Genomic DNA, 19,317 nt, shown 5'->3' with positions numbered 1-19,317 from the left:
ACTTCTGTTTCAACAGGAGAAAAAAATGAGTTCAGAGAATTTCATCAACTTGATCAGGGCAAATTTTAAGTGTCAAAAATGCATCCAGATGCCATACCCCTAACACTCAGCACTGTACTAACAGTTGACAATTTAGTTACTTCAGTGAGAATAAAAATGCCTAATGCAGTATTCACATTTTGCAGCTTTACTGGTATGTATTCGCATATCATACAATTCACCAACTTAAAGTGTACAGTTCAGTGGGTTTTAGTATATTCACAGACACATACAACCGTCATCACAATCTAATTTTATGACATTTTCAACACTGAAGAAGCCCCACACACATTGGCAGTCACTCGCCATTCCTATTCCTCCCCTCCACCACCACCTCTTTCCCTGGCTTCTTTCATTTAGCATAACGTTTCTAAGTTCAGCCATACTTAGCATGCATCAGTATTTCATTCTCTATTACTGGGTTTGTTTCCATGTTTCAGCTATTAATAATAATACTGCTATGAAGATTCATGCACCAATTTTTGTGTGAATGCTTTTTCATTCAGCATTTGCATTTTCAAAGAGTTCTCACAACATGTGACAGAAAAAACTGAGGCTAGGCGCAGTCACGTGACTTCATCATGCAGTACTGGGTAACACTCAGGGACCCTGCAATAAACTCACACCTCCTGACTGAAGAGCTATGACCTCCTCAGCACCACACTGCTGGTCTCTTCCACAAGAAACGTCAAGCAACAGCATGCAGATGAGAAAACCTGCTTCTCAGGTGAGGCGCTCCCTGAATCATTCCTGCTAAGTCAAACCACGAGGCAAATTTAAATTAAGCCTTACCAGATTAAGAGAAAGGGAGAACAAGTGTCAGAGGCAGGATGTTCTAAAGGGCCTCGCAGAGGACAGCCTCCTCCTCCTATGGACACAGAAAAGGTTGCCAGCTTCTACTGCACCTGGCCCCTGAGGGCACCCCAGTGTTATCTGCACGTGCCTGTGGGACTGATCCCAACCTCAGGCCCACAGGCCCCTGGAGCTCCCAAGGCCTTGGTGCAGAGCTGAAAAGGGGACAGCATTTGGGGGCATATATTTCTATGGTTAATTATATAAACCCCTTTTCCAACCTCCTGAAACAGTTTCTAGGCTTATAATATTTTTGGTAATAAAGTTCAGAAATATGGTTAATAATTATATTAGTAATATATAACAGCCACTTACTAGGTAGCATTTAATTCATTGAAACCTCATCAGTTCAATTTAGTCACTCAGTCATGTCCAGCTCTTTGTGACCCCATGGACTGCAGCATGCCAGGCTTCCCTGTCCATCACCAACTCCTGGAGTTTCCTCAAACTCATGTCCATCAACTCAGTGATGCCATCCAACCATCTCATCCTCTCTTGTCTCCTTCTGCTCCAACCTTCAATCTTTCCGAGCATCAGGGACTTTTCCAATGAGTCAGTTCTTCACATCGGGTGGCCAAAGTATTGGAGTTTCAGCTTCAGCATCAGTCCTTCCAATGAACAGTCAGGACTGATCTCCTTTAGGATGGACTGTCTGGATCTCCTTCCAGTCCAAGGGACTTGCAAGAGTCTTCTCCAACACCACAGTTCAAAAGCATCCATTCTTCAGTGCTCAGCTTTCTTTCATGGTCCAACTCTCACATCCACACATGACCACTGGAAAAACCATCGCTTTGAATAGACAGATCTTTGTCAGCAAAGTAATGTCTCTGCTTTTCAATATGCTGTCTAGGCTGGTCATAGCTTTTTTCCAAGGAGCAAGCATCTTTTAATTTCATGGCTGCAGTCACCATCGGCAGTGATTTTGAAACCCAAAAAAATAAAGTCTCTCACTGTTTCCATTGTTTCTCCATCTATTTGTCATGGAGTGATGGGACCGGATGCCATGCCAGATGCCAAGATCTTAGTTTTCTGAATGTAGAGTTTTAAGTCAGCTTTTTCACTCTCCTCTTTCACTTTCATGAAGAGACTCTTTAGTTTCTCTTCACTTTCTGCCGTAAGTTCAGTTCAGTTCAGTTGCTCAGTCATGTCTGACTCTTTGCCATCCCATGAAACACAGCATGCCAGGCCTCCCTGTCCATCACCAACTCCCAGAGTCCACCCAAACCCATGTCCATTGAGTCGGTGATGCCATCCAACCATCTCATCCTCTGTCATCCCCTTCTCCTCCTCCCCTCAATCCCTCCCAACATCAGGGTCTTTTCAAATGAGTCAGCTCTTTGCATCAGGTGGCCAAAGTATTGCAGTTTCAGCTTCAACATCAGTCCTTCCAATGAACATCCAGGACTGATCTCCATTAGGATGGACTGGCTGGATCTCCTCGAAGTCCAAGGGACTCTCAAGAGTCTTCTCCAACACCACAGTCAAAAGCATCAATTCTTCAGCACTCAGCTTTCTTTATAGTCCAACTCTCACATCCACACATGACCACTGGAAAAACCATAGCCTTGACCAGAGGGACCTTTGTTGGCAAAGTAATGTCTCTGCTTTTCAATATGCTGTCTAGGTTGGTCATAACTTTCCTTCCAAGGAGTAAGTGTCTTTTAATTTCATGGCTGCAATCACCATCTGCAGTGATTTTGGAGCCCAAAAGAATAAAGTCAGCCACTGTTTCCCCATCTATTTGCCATGAAGTGATGGGACCGAATGCCATGATCTTATGTTTTCTGAATTTTGAGCTTTAAGCCAGCTTTTTCACTCTCCTCTTTCACTTCCAATAAGAGGCTCTTTAGTTCTTCTTCACTTTCTGCCATAAGGGTGTTGTCATCTGCGTATCTGAGGTTATTGATATTTCTCCCTGAAATCCTGATTCCAACCTGTGCTTCACCCAGCCCAGTGTTTCTCAAGATATACTCTGCACTTAAGTTAAATAAACAGGGTGACAATACACAGCCTTGACACACTCCTTTCCCAATTTTGAACCAGTCTACTGTTCCATGTCCACTTCTAACTGTTGCTTCTTGACCTGCATACAGATTTTTCAGGAGGCAGGTAAGGTGGTTTGGTATTCCCATCTCTTTAAAAACTTTTCACAGTTTCTTGTGATCTACAGTCAAAGGCTTTGGTGTAATCAATAAAGTGGATGTTTTTCTGGAGTTCTCTTGCTTTTTCTATGACCCAAAGGATGTTGGCAATTTGATCTCTAGTTCCTCTGCCTTTTCTAAATCCAGCTTAAACCTCATAATAACTGTAAGACAGGTACCATGATCACCTCTATGTTACACATACACACTTTCTTATGTGGGGAATACATGCAGTTGGTGGGTGTACAAACTGGTACAGCTCCTCAGAAGGGTAATTTGGAGACAGCTATGCAAATTAAAGGGAGTCTCTTGGACAGCAAAGAGATTAAACCAGTCAATTCTAAGGGAAATCAACCCTGAATACTCGCGGGAAGACTGATGCTGAAGATGAAGCTCCAGTATTTTGGTCATCTGATAAGAACAGCTGACTCACTGGAGAAGTCCCTAATGCTGGGAAAGATTGAGAGCAGGAGGAGAAGAGTGCGTCAGAGAATGAGACGGCTGAATGGCATCATCAATGCAATGCACATGAACTTGGGCAAACTTCGGGAGATGGTAAGGGGCAGAGGACTCACATGCTATAGTTCTTGGGGTGGCAAAGAGTCAGACACGACTGGGTGACTGAACAACAACATGCAAACTATCCTTGGACCGAGTAATTTCACTTCTGAGTCAATATCTACAGATATACTTCACAGTGCCCAAAGACAAGGAATACTAACCTTAAAAAGCTTATAACAGTAAAAATCTGGAAACAAATACCTATCAATATAGCAGTGATTAAAAAAATTATACAGGTAAAAGAAAAAGCCTGAGACTATTAAAGAGAATGATATAGATTTGTGTGCTGCTATTGAGCATTTGCCAAGATGTATTAAAAGGAACAAAATCAGTGTTGTTATGTATAACACTTTTAACAATTTATCTTTTAAAGGAGGTATGTACACACCACCACTCCAGCTGTGTACTTTTGGGCAAGTTTCTTAACTTGCCTCATGGCTTCCTCATCTGCAAAATGGTACAATACTCCCCACAGAGTGCACAATAAAAATTACCTGCGGCTATTACTATAACTTAATAATCACTTAATAATGATACAACCACTACTAATATTGTCATTAGTAGATGGGCTCCACCAAAAAAAAAATTCATTTCCTATCTGCACTACCCAGTGCCAGGCACTAGGCAGGTATAGGGACACTGGCAAACAGCACCTGCTCTGCTTCCTCGTCGAGTTCACAGCCCATAAGGGTTTTCTTTTCTCAGATGTCTAGCCTACATTACCTGCCCCCACCAACAGGCAACAAGAAACCACAGACAGTAAGATGGGTCTCCACTGCCCAAACGCTCTCCCCCAGATGCACACAGATTCCATCGCTAATCAAATGTCACCTCCTCAGAGAAGCCTCCCTCACCCCCACATCTACCACTGACCCTGCTGCCCTCATTCTCCGCCCCCTTTTCTGCTTCTGTGCTCTTCACAGCAGTTACTGCTACCGACAGTCTAGCTTCATTACTTCATCTCTCACTCGAGAACGGAAGCTCCCAAGAGAGGGACATGCACCTTATCCCCTGCTCTGTTCACCGTGCCGAGAGCAGTCCCCAGCACAAAACAGGTGCTCAATAACGGTATGTGAAGAAATGGGACTCCAAGTTAATGAAAGTTACAGAAAGCAAAACATTCTTGCAAAATAACATTTTAAAACTTGCTGTTGTCACTTTATCCTGGCAGAGTAGGTTTTCAAGATACTGTTCAGTTAAAATTTAAGTGTCCCCCAGACTTCACTCCTAATGCATTTAAAAATGCTCTTTTTTCCCATGTAGGAAAAATGCTATTTTTTTCTTATGTATATTTTAAATTAATATAAAATCATATCAAAATTTGCTCAATACTTTTAAGCTAACAGATATCAAAAACAATGTTACACATTAGGCACAACAATTGTTTTAAAAGGTACTTCTGGAATAAAGCTCAAAGGGAAACGAAATTAAACCTGCTTCCCTTCACTCCTTCCAACTCAAGCCTCCTGCATGTAGAAGGTCAGAACAAGCATGAACTATTAAACAGCTCTGTTAAAGTTTAATATTATGCTATGTCAAAGTTCCTAAATATTTTAAATATTTGAAAGAGTCATGTGACAGCTAGTGAGCCCTGAACAAACCGAGCAGGTGTCGGCATACTTAATCTGCTACTGAACCAACTCTCAGACTCAGCTTTCAAAGCCTCAGACTAAAGGAAATCAAAAAAGGACAGCCCTCTACTCACCAAAATAACTTGCCAAAGCACAGGGGAAAATAGAAACAAAATGATTTATCAGATTCACAGGTAAAGCAGATAAAGTGTTGCTGTTACTGTTGTGTCAGTCACCTTCCATTCTCAAGGAGGCTAGATGAAGTCACTCAGTCGTGCCAGACTCTCTGCAACCCCATGGACTGTAGCCTGCCAGGCTACTCCATCCATGGGATTTTCCAGGCAAGAACACTGGAGTGAGCTGCCATTTCCTTCTCCACAGGAGGCTAGTAGTTTATCTAAAAGAAAATGTTGCCATTCACCATCTACAACACAGTAAAAATTTTACCATCTACAACATAGTAAAAATGTTAAAGTCCTACTGCTAACAAAACAGAGCAAACAAGGCTTAAGAATGTTTGTAGGAAGAAATAATAATTCAGAACCCAACAATGTAAAATTTACAATGTCTGGAATCCAATAAAAAATTACCCAACAAGCAAAGAAGCAGAAAAACAAGATCCATATTGGAGATATAAATCAATCAAACCAACCGAAAAGTGAAAGTAAAGTTAAAATTAGTGGACAAGGTCACTAAAACAGTTAGTACAACTATATTACATACGTTCAAAACCTCAAATAGAGAGATGGAAGATATAAAAATGACACAAACTGAAATTCTAAAGATGAAAGCTACACCATGTAAGATGAAAATTTACACTGAACAAGATTAATGGTGGATTAAACACTGTACAAGAGAGTAGTGAATTTTAAGACAAAGCAATAAAAAGAAAAAAAAAAGCAAAGGAAAAAGACGATCAAATAAATGAACAGAGCATCCCTGAGCTGCTGGTCAACTTTAAATAGTCCAACATGAATGGGACTGGAGTTCTCAAAGACAACATCACAAAGAAAATATACATGAAAAGATAATGCCCAAAATTTTCTCAAGTTTGATGAACAAACCCACAGATCTATAAATCTGGATCTATATATTTGGCTCTATAAACCCCGAGATCCAAGAAAGCTGCTCAATGAACCCCAAGCACAAGAAACATGAAAAAAAAAAAAAAGAAAAACCCACTGAATTCAAAAGCATATCAAGGGACTTCCCTGGTGGTCCAGTGGATAAGGTTCCTTGCTCCCAACGTAAGGGGGCCTGGTTCAATTCCTAGTCAGGGAACTAGATCCCACATGCCACAACCAAAGATCCTGCATGCCGCAACTAAGAACTGGTACAGCTAAATAAAGAAAGAAATGAAAGAAAAGCACATCAAAATAAAATCGCAAAACCAGTGATAGGAAAATCTTAAAAGCAGTCAAAGAACAAGGGACATGTTATGTAGAAGAACAAATATAAGGGTGACAGCAGACCACCTGTAGCAAATGATGCAAGCAAGAAGACAGTGACACAACATTTTTAAACTAAAAACGAGAAGATTTTAGCCCCAAGGATTTGAGTTTCAAGACTTTGGGCTCAAATTTACAATTCCATATAGTAAGCTTCTATAGCAATGGCACCTCTGAATTATAAGCATTACATTTTCTCAAACACTAACCTCTCATTTGGCAAAAGGAGCTACAATATGTATAGCATAGCTTTTTCAGTACAATCTTTCACATCCAAAAGGCATGAGATAAGTTAACAGCTGGGGGTGCATTTAAGAGAAGTTAATGCACCATTAGTAATGGTTCCTCTCTTGTTTTTTCCCTCAAGTATATTCTAAATATGTGATAATAACTCAACACACTTAAGCAGCACCTATCGCTTACAGAGTACTTTTTAATTTAATCATCATACCGATTCTTTTTTAATATTTATTTTTATTTATTGGCTGCATTGGGCTGTGGTACACAGGCTCTCCACTTGCACCTCCAGAGCACGCAGGCTCAGTCACTATGCGGCAGGTGGAGTATTAGCTCCCTGACCAGGAACTGAACTCATGTCGCCTGTACTGCATCGTGCACTCATAACCCTGGACCACCAGGGAAGTCCCAAACCATCATACTAGTTCTATGAAGTACCTATGGAGGGCATTATCATACCTGTGAGGCGAGCAGAAGTAACGCAGCTTAGATTAGGAGTAGGCCTTCCTACTTGGTAAGATTAGCTTTCGCTTAACAATGACCGATGCTTGCCAATTAGGAAATTAGGAACGGGGTGGAAACCCCCAGGAAAGTCCCTCGCGCGCAAAGTTTTGACCAATGAAATTGTTTTACAAACGTGTAACCAGTCCGCTTCTCACCCTATAAATTTGTGTAACAGCTTGGGCTCGGGGCTCTCTGACCCGCACCACTGCGCTGGTTGCGAGCGGAGAGTCCTGGCTCGAGTCAGTAATAAACTTCCCTTCCTGCGAGTTGCATTGTCTTGGAGGCCTTCTCTCTTCCCGCTCGGGGATTCGGACATCGAGCATAACAATACCCACTGTACAAACAGGGAAACTGAAGTTCAAAACAGGGAAGTGATGTGGCCAAGGATGTGAGGTGGAGAAAGTGATGGAGGTGAGGGTAGAAAATGAGCTTTGCCATTTCCTGGGTTCTTCCTCTGGGTCAGGTATAATGCCAGCTTAAGATTAATCTAGCAAAATTTGCAGCAACACGGAGGGACCTAGAAATGATCACACTAAGCGAAGTAAGACAGAAAGACAAATACCACATATCACTTATATGCAAAATCTAAAAAGATAATAATAATGAACTTGTTTACAAAAAAGAAACAGATTCACAGACTTCAAAAACAAACTTACGGTTACCAAAAGGGAAAAGGGGGAGATAAGTTTGGAGTTTGGGATTAACATATACACACTACCATATATAAAATTATCAGCAAGGGCCTACAGTATGACAGAGAACTCTGCTCAATATTCTGTATTAACCCATATCGGAAAAGAATCTAGAAAAAAGGAGGGTATAACAATCATTTTCCTGTACACCGAAACTAACACAACACTATAAATCAACTATGCTCCAAAGTAAAATAAAAGTTAAACTAAAAAAAAACAAAATTAAACTCAATAAAAGATCTATTTGGTGAAGAAAGTTAACCAGGTATAACCAGGTCTTTCTAACTCCAAGTAGTGCTCACTATTAAACCACAGCTGAAATATATTATCTAAAGGACAAACATAAAATACAAACATCCATTCTGGGTTGGAACTAGAATAATGAAGCTGAAACTTCTACTCAAAGAAAAGTAAAGCAGATCTCCTGAACAAAGGAGAGTCTTTATTTCATTTAGTATAATGGATAAAGCCCACAACGATGGCCCTGCAGCCAGTATCATGTGGCATCTCAGGACAGTGTTTCTCCTCCGCAGTTCCTTACTGTAGACCAAAGCAGGAAGCAACAAAAGAAAGTCCACTGGCAAACAAAACAAGTAAGGGCAGAAGGCAGAAGTCTAACTTGGTCTAATGAAAAAATTTAAACTCCGGGCAGAAATCAGCAAAAGATGCCCCACCTGAAGCCAACTCCAGCCAACTGCCTATTTTTAGAAGGGCCACAAGCTTTGTTTGATTTTTAAAGGCTAGAAAAAATAAAATATGCAACATAAATAAATGATGGACATGAAAATCAATTCAAATTTCAGCATCCATAAATAAGGTTTTATTGGACAGTCATGTCACTTACGAATCACCTATGGCTGCTCTCATGTAACAGCAGAGCTGAGTAGTTTAGTTGCAACAGAGATCATATAGCTCTCAAAGCCTAAGGAAACACCTGGCGGCTCAGATGGTAAAGAATCTGCTTGCAATGCAAGAGACCTGGGTTTGATCCTTGGATCAGGAAGATCCCCTGGAGAAGGGAATGGCAACCCACTCCAGTATTCTTGCCTGAAGAATCTCATGGACAGAGGAGCGTGGTGGGAGCTCCAGTCCATGGGGTCGAAGAGAGTCGGACACGGCTGAGCGACTAACACTCACTCAAAGCCTAAAATATTATCTGGCTCTTTACAAAAAGTCTGTCAACTTCTGCTTTGAGGGAACAGATGAGCCTTTAATAATTTGCCATGAACTTTATTTTTCACAGCTAAGCTTTTAAAAAATTAACTGAAGATCACTAACGAAACAAACATTTCTTAAGGACCTGCTCTATTCCAGGCATTGTAGCAGCCTCAGGAAACAGTAACGAAGCACAGCTGCTGCGCTCACGGGGAGACCAGGGCCAACAGTTACAGCCGTGACTGAAGGGACAGGACTAAGGAGGTGCAGAGAACACAGGCGGCACGGCCTGCTGTCGCAGAGCACCGTCTCCGGAGTCAGACATCCTGGATTTGAATCCCAGTTCCACTACCTTCTGTGTGACCCTGGCAATTACTTAAACTTTCTTAGTTTTTCCATCTGATGAGATGAAAATAGTATCCACTCAATAGAATTGTTTTAAGGATTAAATTAGATAATATTGGGCTAGCAAAAAAAAATCATACCGGTTTCTCCGTAACATCTAATGGAAACACCTGGACGAACTTTTTGGCTCCCGCACATAAAAAGTACAATGCCTAGCACACAGTATTTAAAAAGACAAAAATTTAAGCTTATAAACTGGATTTAGAAAACCTGTGTTGCCACTTAAAAGCATATCCCTATTTTCAATAGTCATTTAAACAGAGAGAGTGACAGATATCAAAGCAAAGTCCAAAGGCATTTAACCACAATGTATGCACTCAATGTGGACAGTAACCCCACCTTCACAGCTCAGTCAAAAAAAAAAAAAAGAGCTAGACAGGTTCTAGGAAGGCCATGTAAATGCAGCATAAATGGGCAAGTGGAAGAATGGAAGAAAGTGAGCTGGGAGATCATCGTAAGAAATCTGGGGGAATTCTCTGACTCAGTGGTTAGGACTCAGTGCTTTCCCTGCCAGGGGTCCAGGTTCAATTCTTGGTCAGGATCATTCCCACAAGCCATAGGGCACAGACAGAAAAAAAAGACGAAGAAATTTGGATTTTGTTCTAAGTATGAAGGGAAGTCATTGGATTGATTTGTTTGTACAATTACTTAATTTATTCTGAGTACATAATCCAATTACATGAATCAAAACTCGAAAGGTTTATTTATGAGGTTATCCAGTAAAATGTAAGGCTTCTTCCCACCCCTATCCAACAGCCACATAGTTACCTAAAGGCAACTATTAATACTTTACTGGTCTTTGAGCACTTTTAGCAAGGCAGACCATGACCCAATTTCTACTGTATGTAAGTCACTCTGGCGGCCAGGTGGAGACCTGCGGAGACCAGCTGCAGGCTGCTATGGCAGTTCAAGGCAGATGTGACACCCACTGGGACCCACGCGGTAACAGTGGCGATGGGACAGAGGACTGAGCCAGGACGTATTCTGAAGGTAGAACTGACAAAACTGATGTTACCAGACAGCAGTAACGACTACAGCTATAAGCACTGGTTTTCCCACACTAAGTCTCCGGGTCTAGTATTTTAGACTTTAATGGCTAAATACTCAAGAGTTCAGTGATTATGAAGACCGGTAATACATGAGAAAAGAGATAACAGAAAAAAAGATAAATTGTGATATTTACAATTGGATTAATATTGTGTCATTAAGAATTAGATGATTTTATATCAGAAATTACATTTTTGAAGCCAACTCCAAAGTGTATTAAGGCAGTTGAGGGACTGAAATAGCAGATATTAAAAAGCAAAAAAAAAAAGTTAAAGTGAAATCTTTTAACATCAGTATTGGCTAACTACCACATAAGAGAGAAGGCTGAAGTCTTCTCAACAGAATAGAATTTAAGAGTATGACATTAAATTTATGTGAAGTACTTCTTACCGTTCTGATCACTTTAAATGCATCAGTAAAATTTCACCACGTTACAGTATAAGTGAAAAAAGTTGCCATTAATGGACAAGAACATTCATTAAAAAGCAGTCAGATCTTCCTGAATAAAGTATGGTGCAACCATATAAAGGAGCACAACGCAACGGAAAGGAATGAGAAGTAAGTCTATACTACAGTCTGGCACAGATGCCACATGTTAAGTGCCCTGATGGCACAGAGGTAGCCTGTAGCCACAGTAGTCATCCTAATGTGTTATGAGGACCACTGTGGCTACTATCAAAAAAAAAAAAAGAAACAAATGTTCCCAAGAATGTGAAAAAACTGGAGTCCTTTTGTTCTACTGGTGGGAATATATCAATAAAATGGTACAGTGACTGTGAAAAACAGCACAATGGTTACTCAAAATTTTTTAAACAGAATTATCATCTGATCCAGCAATTCCACTCCTGAGTACATAACGCAAAGAACCGAAAGTAGGGTCTCAAGGAGGTATTTGTACATTCATGTTCACAGCAGCAGTATTCACAATTGCTGCAACGTGGAAGCAAACCAAATATTTGCAGAGGGATGAATGAATAAACAAAGTGTGGTATTCACATACAATGGAATGTTATTCAGCCTTAAAAAGAAAGAAAATTCTGATACTTTCTATAATATACATAAACCTTGAGAACACTATAAATGAAATTAGGTCAGACAGAAAGACAAATACCACATGATCCCACTTATACATGGAACCTCAAAACAAGACAAAAAGCAATTCCTTAGCCAGTATTTTATAATAACTATAAATGGAGTATAACCTTTAAAAGTTATTTATCACTACACTGTATACCTGTAACTTACATGATATTTCAATTTGGAAAACAAACAAACAAAAAAAAAAATCCCTAAACATTAAAAACAAAATAAAAAACAAAAGAACACTAAACATCCAGTAGTAGCAAAACCATGCACTAACTACTCCAAGCGACTTTAAAGCTCAATAATTTGACTACATATTCCAAATAAGGATACAAAAAAGACCTCTTAAACACCTTTTATTAGTTGGTACTAGTGTTCATATTATTCTTCTGATACTGATATACAGTGTAGGATAAAACAATGAGTAATTAGAGTCAAGACGTTTATCTTATAAGAAAAAAGAGACACATGCAAGATTAAAAAGGTTAAACAGAATTCTGTCATCTCGCTTTACAACTAAAAGTGTCAGTAATCCACCATGTGTGCACTGAAAAGACCTAGAAACAATGATCAACTCAGCAGCAATAAACAACTCCAGGGCACATACTGTTAATTACTAAATATTATTTTTTCATTAAAAAAAATCAAGGCCCCTTAGAGAAATGATGATTCCAGGGCTGGGACAAAAAATGTACAAGATGAGCCTGGTGTGGTTTGTCATACCAGAAAAAAGAGCAATCAAAGACTTGTGTCTAAAGGATTTAGGAGTCAATTTGAACAGATTTCTATTACACAATGATGGAACAATTTGAGTCTCAATAAGGATCTACGATGAACTGAACCATATAAATACGTTTAAATCCATGAGTTCACAATGACACAAGTGCATATACACAACTCACTGGGCACTTGTGGAGAATGCCAACTCATTATTTTGAAAACTAATATAAAATGTAGCAGGATTAACCATTTATCCTGCCTTTCCTAAGAGAGTTACAATTCAAGGTAACCAAATCATGAAGGAAGGGAAACTGCTCTTCACAGAAATATTCCAGCTAATAAATGATGAAGTTATATAATTAAAATATCAACATTTTTAATACCTAATGAAAGAATGACTCTAAACACTGAGCATCAAGGGATTCAAACATGAAGAAAGACTACTTGCAGCAACATTGATTGACCTAAAGATTATCATACTAAGTGCAGCAAGACAAGGAAAGACATCATATGATATCTCTTCAGTGAAATCTAAAAAATTATACAAATGAACTTATTTACAAAACAGAAACAGACTCAGACTAAGTAAACAAATTTATGACTACCAAAGGGGAAATAGGGAGCAGAATAAACTGGGGATTTGGGATTAACAGATACACACTACTATATAAAAAATAGATTTAAAAGTACCAACTACATAGCACAAGGAACTATATTCAATATCTTTTAATAACTACAATGGAAAGAAGTTGAAAAGAATATGTATCTATACACATGCTATACACCTGAAACACTATAAATCATCTATACTTCAATTTAAAAGACTACTAATCCTTATCTGCCTACTAACCTATGAAGTCTTCTTGCTAAAAATAAAACTTGAATTTGATAATGCCTTTAGTTCTAACTAAATTACATTTACAGCAAATACTGTTTTGTAGATAAACTACAAAGCAGAATAAGATCCAGCAAAATACTGTTTTATAGATAAACTACAAAACAGAATAAAATCCAGACTGTGAGCAATTCCACAGGACAAACCAACAATTTCAGCAACAAATAAATTACAAGCGACAACAAAAGATGGAGGAGGAGCCTATAGATTAAAACATTTCACAATGTATGCATTTGGATCCTGATTCAAACTGTTAAAATCAAGAAAAGAGACATACAGAAATATTTAACAGCTAAAATCATATGACATCTTGGGTATGAGGATACAGGTAAAGCAAAACTAGCCATGAGTAAATAACTACTGAAGCTAGATGAGGGTAAAGAGAGGTTTATTATACTAGTCTCTGTACACGTGGTGGGAAGAATTGAACATGTAAAAATAAATAAGTTCAATTTAATCTCTAAGTTTCACATAATAAAAAATGTCTTTTTTATATTAGCTGTCAAACTGTTAAAAATTATGACAATCAAGAAAATTTTAAACTGGCTGGATATCTGATTTTTTTTTTTAATATCTTTTAAAGCACTTCAGTATTTACTGATGCAATACAAGGACAACTTGAAAGAACTAAAAACTAATAATCATCTAAAGAAACACCTTTTATTCCAAAATCAATAACAACTGAATACCAAACAAAACCTTACCAATATCAGACAACATCAAAGAGTTAAAGGAGAAAATGGCTAGTTGTATAAATCATATTTTAGAGAGGAAACTATCCCACCTTTTGAAGACTGGGTAGAATTTAGATTCACGTCTTTCAGTGAGCCTCTGCAACTGAAACCACACAAGCAGTAAAACAAATCATACCATTTGTCCTGCTGTAAACCACATCAAAACTCTGAAAAGCAGCTGGGACTGCCAAAACCATTCACTTCCTTAAAAAACAACTTTACCATTCTAGTGTAACCCACTATCAGAATACCAAGACTCTGGATTTAAATAAGTAATTTACACGTGGGCTGGCACTTGACCGTTAACTAAAGACCCCAACTGTACAATCCCACCCTCATACAATTCATCTTTGCCTGGGGTGCCCTCCCCTCTCTGGTGCTCGTCGACTCCAGATGAGTTTCACCGGGCGCCTTCCACTGATGTGTTTAAGCAAAGAAGACAGAGTGGACCTTTCAACAGCTTATTTCCTATCCTCATTAAGATGTAACCAATTTTTCACCCGGAAAAAAAAAAAAAATCCTCTGTAACAACTTACGAGCATTGCATACAACGCTCAGCTGTTTTCGGCCCGTGCGGATATGACAAATTGCTTTCTGTCACTTAGGCATAAAAATCATATGGTCAAAAAAAAAAAAAAAAAGAAAAGAAAAAAAGAAAAAAAAAATCATATGGTCATACCACTGCTGGCAGCTCCAGGTTAACCAAAAAAAAAAAAAAAAAAAAAAAAATACTATTTTAAGGTAAGAATTCATGAAGCGAACGCAAAAGCTTACGAAATCTCCTGACCATGAATTACGCGACCAAAGATAAAAACGGTTAAAAGGCAAAGAGACCCTCTAACACTCCCCGAGACGAAAAAGAAAGGAAACAGAGGGGCGAGGATGAGCAACAGCCCCTTCCCTAATCAAGTTGCAGGACAGACCTATTACCGTCCGCAGGCATATGTGGCTTCTCTCTTTTGGCAGAAGGTGTCGTTTTCTTTAAAAAGAAAAAAGGGGAAAAAAAGCGCAGACGGGGGACAGGATCCGGATGCCCCCGTCTCTCTGCGTCTGTGCACGAACCCTGGAGCCCTTGGCACCGCGGAACCAAGGGCCGGGTCGCCGCGACCACCGCGCCGACCCACCGTCCGGCCCGCGCCCTCCTTCTCCACAGGGACCCCCGGAGCCCACCACCCAGCCCACCAACGAGCTGTCCAGCCGTCTCCACAGACCCGGCCCTGGGGCCAAGGGTCTGCAGGGTATAGGCACCCCCCGCCTCCGCCCTTCAAGGCCGACGGCCGAAAGGCGGGGACCCCTCCCTTGGCGGCCCCCGCCCTCCGTGCCGCAGCCGAAGGCCCGCTCCTCGGCCTGCAGCCCCGAGCCCGCCGCCGCGCTGCGCACCAGCCTCACCTCAGAGACGAATGGCGGGCAGCGCGAAGGCTCCGGGTCCCAGTGCGACAGCCTCCCGTCCGCTCCGGCGACTCCGGCTCCGGCTCCGCCCCCTGTCCGCGGCGCGAACTCCGGCCCGCAGCCCCGGCCCGCCCGGCCTCCCGCCCCCTCAGCCCTCCTCACAGCCCCAGACGCCCAGGCTGGGTGCGGCCTGCGGCGCCGCAGCCCAACAACGCGCCACCCCATAGGCCCAGCCCTTGCCGCACCCCCCAGCAACCCGTGCTGCTATTGGCTGGGCGCGGGCGGGGCGCCGCGGGGCGGGACCGAGGCGGCGAGGGGCGGGGCCTGAGCGGGCGGGGTTGCCGCCTGCTGGAGGAGTCGAACTTCGGCCGCCCAGCTCCGGGTCCTGCGGCCCGGGCGGGGTCCAGCGCGTATGGATGGCCGCTCGCAGACTCACATGCCTCGTCGCTGAAACCGGTCGGGCCGGCGTGCCGGCAGCGCCCGCTCACCCGAAGCCGCTCGGCCACTCATTCATTGTCGTTGATCGGGCTCTTGGAAGCCTCATTCATTGTCGTTGGTCAGGCTCTTGGAGGGCAGGTTCGCAGGACGCGCAAGAGCGCGCTCCAAGGGGTCCGTTCCAGGCCCTTCTCGGCCTGAGGCCTCAGGCCTCTCCCGGCCCGACTCGCCCACCCTTCCAGCGGACGGACTCTGCCCCTGCGCCCAGAGTCGGGGGCCGGGCTGGCAGCCAGGGTGGGGCCAAGACAGCGAGGCCTGCGGATCCTGATAAGGCTCTGTCGGCGCGGCCGCTGCCTGACGCCCGGAGCCTGCGTGCTGATGCTGGCTGAGCACCAGGGACCTTCGCAGAACCAGAGCATCGGTGAGACCAGGCCATCTGCCCGTGACCTGGAGGCGCCTCCCCAAACCGTCCCTCCTGTTGGTCTCATCTGAGTCCCCGAAAGACGCAGGAGCCACATGAGCCAGCTCCCTTTATACCCATAAAGTTGAGGCCCAGAGCTGGGCAGTGAAGGAGTAGTGTGGAATCCAGGCCTGCCCTCCCGGCAGGGTCCTCGTTGGCCTGGTCTGCAGAAGGGTCAGGGACACTCTCCATGGATAAGAGACACCGATCTCTGATCTCCTGGATGCGGACTTTTCTCAAGACAAGACTCAAAATTCTATATCATTCACTTTGTTTCCCTTTCACCCAACAAAAAGGCCTGGCCCACAGGAGATGTCAATGGGGGCTTGCTGAAAGGAGGAGGGGAGTAGAAGACCACTGAGCATGTTAAGTAGTGACAGGGAAGATACAAAAAAGACCCAAGTCAGACAAAGGTGCAAAATATAATGCGAGACTCGGCAACATGGCCTGATAAGCACAGGGACTCAGACTCCCAAAGCCAGAGGGCGAGTTGAGAACAGTCTGGAACGGGTGGTGGAAAAGGGAGGTGTTGGGTATCAGTGTGGCTTTGAAGCCAGCTGCAGCAGTGGGGGCCACACAGTTTATCCCTCTATCCATCTTCCGGAAGTTCTCCCAGGTACTTGGACCAGTGAAAACACTGAAGAGTCCATGTCTTAATGGACTGAACTTAACATGAGAAACATTAAGTGGATCTGAGCCCTTCAAAGGGTAGACAAGGGGTGTTGCCATTGGTGCCCAGTCCACTTCCGTATTCTGGGTGGGTGCTACAAGTGGTCCACTCTCCAGGTGCTGTGAGTGTGAGCTGCTAATTGCCACGGACCCCCTTTCTCCAGAGTGCTGCCTCGCCCAGGGCTCCTACCTGGACAGTAACTGGCTAACCTGGGGTACAAAAGGCTGGTCCCTTCAAAGCAAAACCAACTATGTAGGACAGTCATACTCCAGAGATCCCCTTCGGGCCAGGTTAAAGCTAGTCTCCAGCTGAACCACCTCTTTCCCTTGTTTGTTCCCTTAGTACTATCCTGATTCCCCCATTCAGCTCATCCTGAGAACATTCCCTCAATAAATCACTTGTACAAGATTCCTCTTCAGAGTTTTGCTTCTGAAGAACCCAATCTTAAGAAAACTGCATATAAGAAACATTTTATCTACACGTTAACACCAAAAAAGTATACAACCCAGTTAAGGAGTGGGCAAAGAACTGGAATAGACGTCTCTCCAAAGATATACAGATGGCCAATAAGCACATGAAAAGATGCGCAACATCACTAAGGATTAAAAAATTGCAAATCAAAACCACCATGAGATGCCACTTAACATCCATTAGGATTGCCATTTTATTTTTTTTATTTATTTTTTTTTTTGCCATTTTATTTTTAAAAAAGAAAAGAAGTGTTGACAAGGAGTAGAGAAATTGAAACGCTTGTCCACTGCTGGTGAAAATGTAAAATGGTGCAATCATTGGGGAAAATGGTGTGGTGGTTCTTGAAAAAGTTAAAGAATTACCATATACCATAGCAATTCCACTTCATGGTATATATGAGACTAACATTTGTACATCCATGTTCATAGCAGAATTATTAACCATAAACACAAGGAGGAAGCAACTCAAGTGTCTTTGAAAGACTGATGAACAAAATGTGGTCTGTCCACACAATGGAATAATATTCAGCCTTAAAAAGAAGGAAATTCTGCCATGGGCTACAATATGGATGAATCTTAAAAGACGTAATGCTAAGTGAAACAAGTCAGTCACAAAAACACAAATTATGATTCCACTTGCAGGAGGGCCCTGCCAGTGGCCAGTGAAAGTCGCCCAGTCATGTCCAACTCTGCCACCCCATGGAGTATACAGTCCATGGAATTCTCTAGGCCAGAATACTGGAGTGCAGGACTTAAGTAGTCAAATTTATAAGACAGGAAGCAGATAGTGTTGTCAGGGGCTGGAGGAGGGGGAAATGGGGAGTTCCTATTTAATAGATAGAGTTTCAGTCTTACAGGATGAAAAGAGTTTAGTGGATGGATGGTGGTGACAATTCACAACAACGTGCATGTACTTAATGCCTCAGAACTGTATGCTTTAAATGGTTAAAATGGTAAACTTATGTAAATTTCATCATCATAAAAAGTTTAAATGCTATTAAAGTACACTTTCCTTTTCCAAAAAAAATAAATAAGGGAGGTGTTGTGTATCTTCTGAGTGATACTGTCTTGGGAGTGAAAGTTGCTCAGTCACGTCTGACTCTTGGCAAACCCATGGACTATACAGTCCATGAAATTCTCCAGGCCAGAATACTGGCATGGGTAGCCTTTCCCTTCTCCAGGGGATCTTCCCAACCCAGGGATCAAACCCAGGTCTCCCACATTGCAAGCGGATTCTTTACCAGCTGAGCCACAAGGGAAGCCCAAGAACACTGGAGTGGGTAGCCTATCCCCTCTCCAGCGGTTCCTCCCGACCCAGGAATCGAACCAGGGTCTCCTGCATTGCAGGCGGATTCTTTACCAACTGAGGTATCAGGGAAGCCTCTATGTAGGAGCTTAAAAACAAACAAACAAACAAAAAAAACCCAACAATACAAAATTAGACACAAACAACAATGAATATCGATATCAAAGAATGAGATCAGTAAAATTAAGCCACTGAAGGCAGCTCTCCAGCAGCCCAGTGGTTCCTACTCCATGCTACCACTGAAGGCAGCATGAGTTCGATCCCTGGTCAGGGAACTAACATCTTGCATGCCACAGAGTACAACCAAAAAAGTCACCTGAACTCCTTGTGTTGTGCAGGACAGTAAAAGTACTGACTGCTCTAAACTTAGTTAGGAACAGAAGTAGACTGTATAACTTTCAAACTAGAAGAGGGAAAGTGGCATGCTTTAAAAAAAAGAAAAAGAAAAAAGGTTGCTCAATCCAAAAACAAGAAAAAACAAGAGAAAAACACCAGCACAGATG

The 19,317-nt window shown here is 42.1% G+C and overlaps 1 protein-coding gene across 10 annotated transcripts in view; it reads right to left on the bottom strand.

The window, feature by feature from the left end:
• ADD1 (adducin 1) overlaps positions 1–15,641 on the bottom strand; it is an 88,800-nt gene extending 73,159 nt beyond the window's left edge. For 3 of the 10 annotated variants that reach the window (XM_065914537.1, XM_065914545.1, XM_065914544.1), the window contains exon 1: positions 15,474–15,639. The gene's annotated coding sequence lies outside the window, so the exon portion shown is untranslated. Of the gene's footprint in view, positions 1–14,134; positions 14,188–15,473 lie in introns of all 10 variants that reach the window. The other 7 variants (XM_065914542.1, XM_065914543.1, XM_065914540.1 and 4 more) reach the window with 5 other exon arrangements.
• Positions 15,642–19,317: the final 3,676 nt, after the last annotated feature.

Source organism: Muntiacus reevesi, chromosome 22 (genome assembly GCF_963930625.1).
Source record: "Muntiacus reevesi chromosome 22, mMunRee1.1, whole genome shotgun sequence".
In the NCBI taxonomy this organism is placed as follows: domain Eukaryota; kingdom Metazoa; phylum Chordata; class Mammalia; order Artiodactyla; family Cervidae; genus Muntiacus; species Muntiacus reevesi.
The sequence above is the reverse complement of the archived record's forward strand: the minus strand, read 5'-3'. Positions and strand labels throughout refer to the sequence as shown.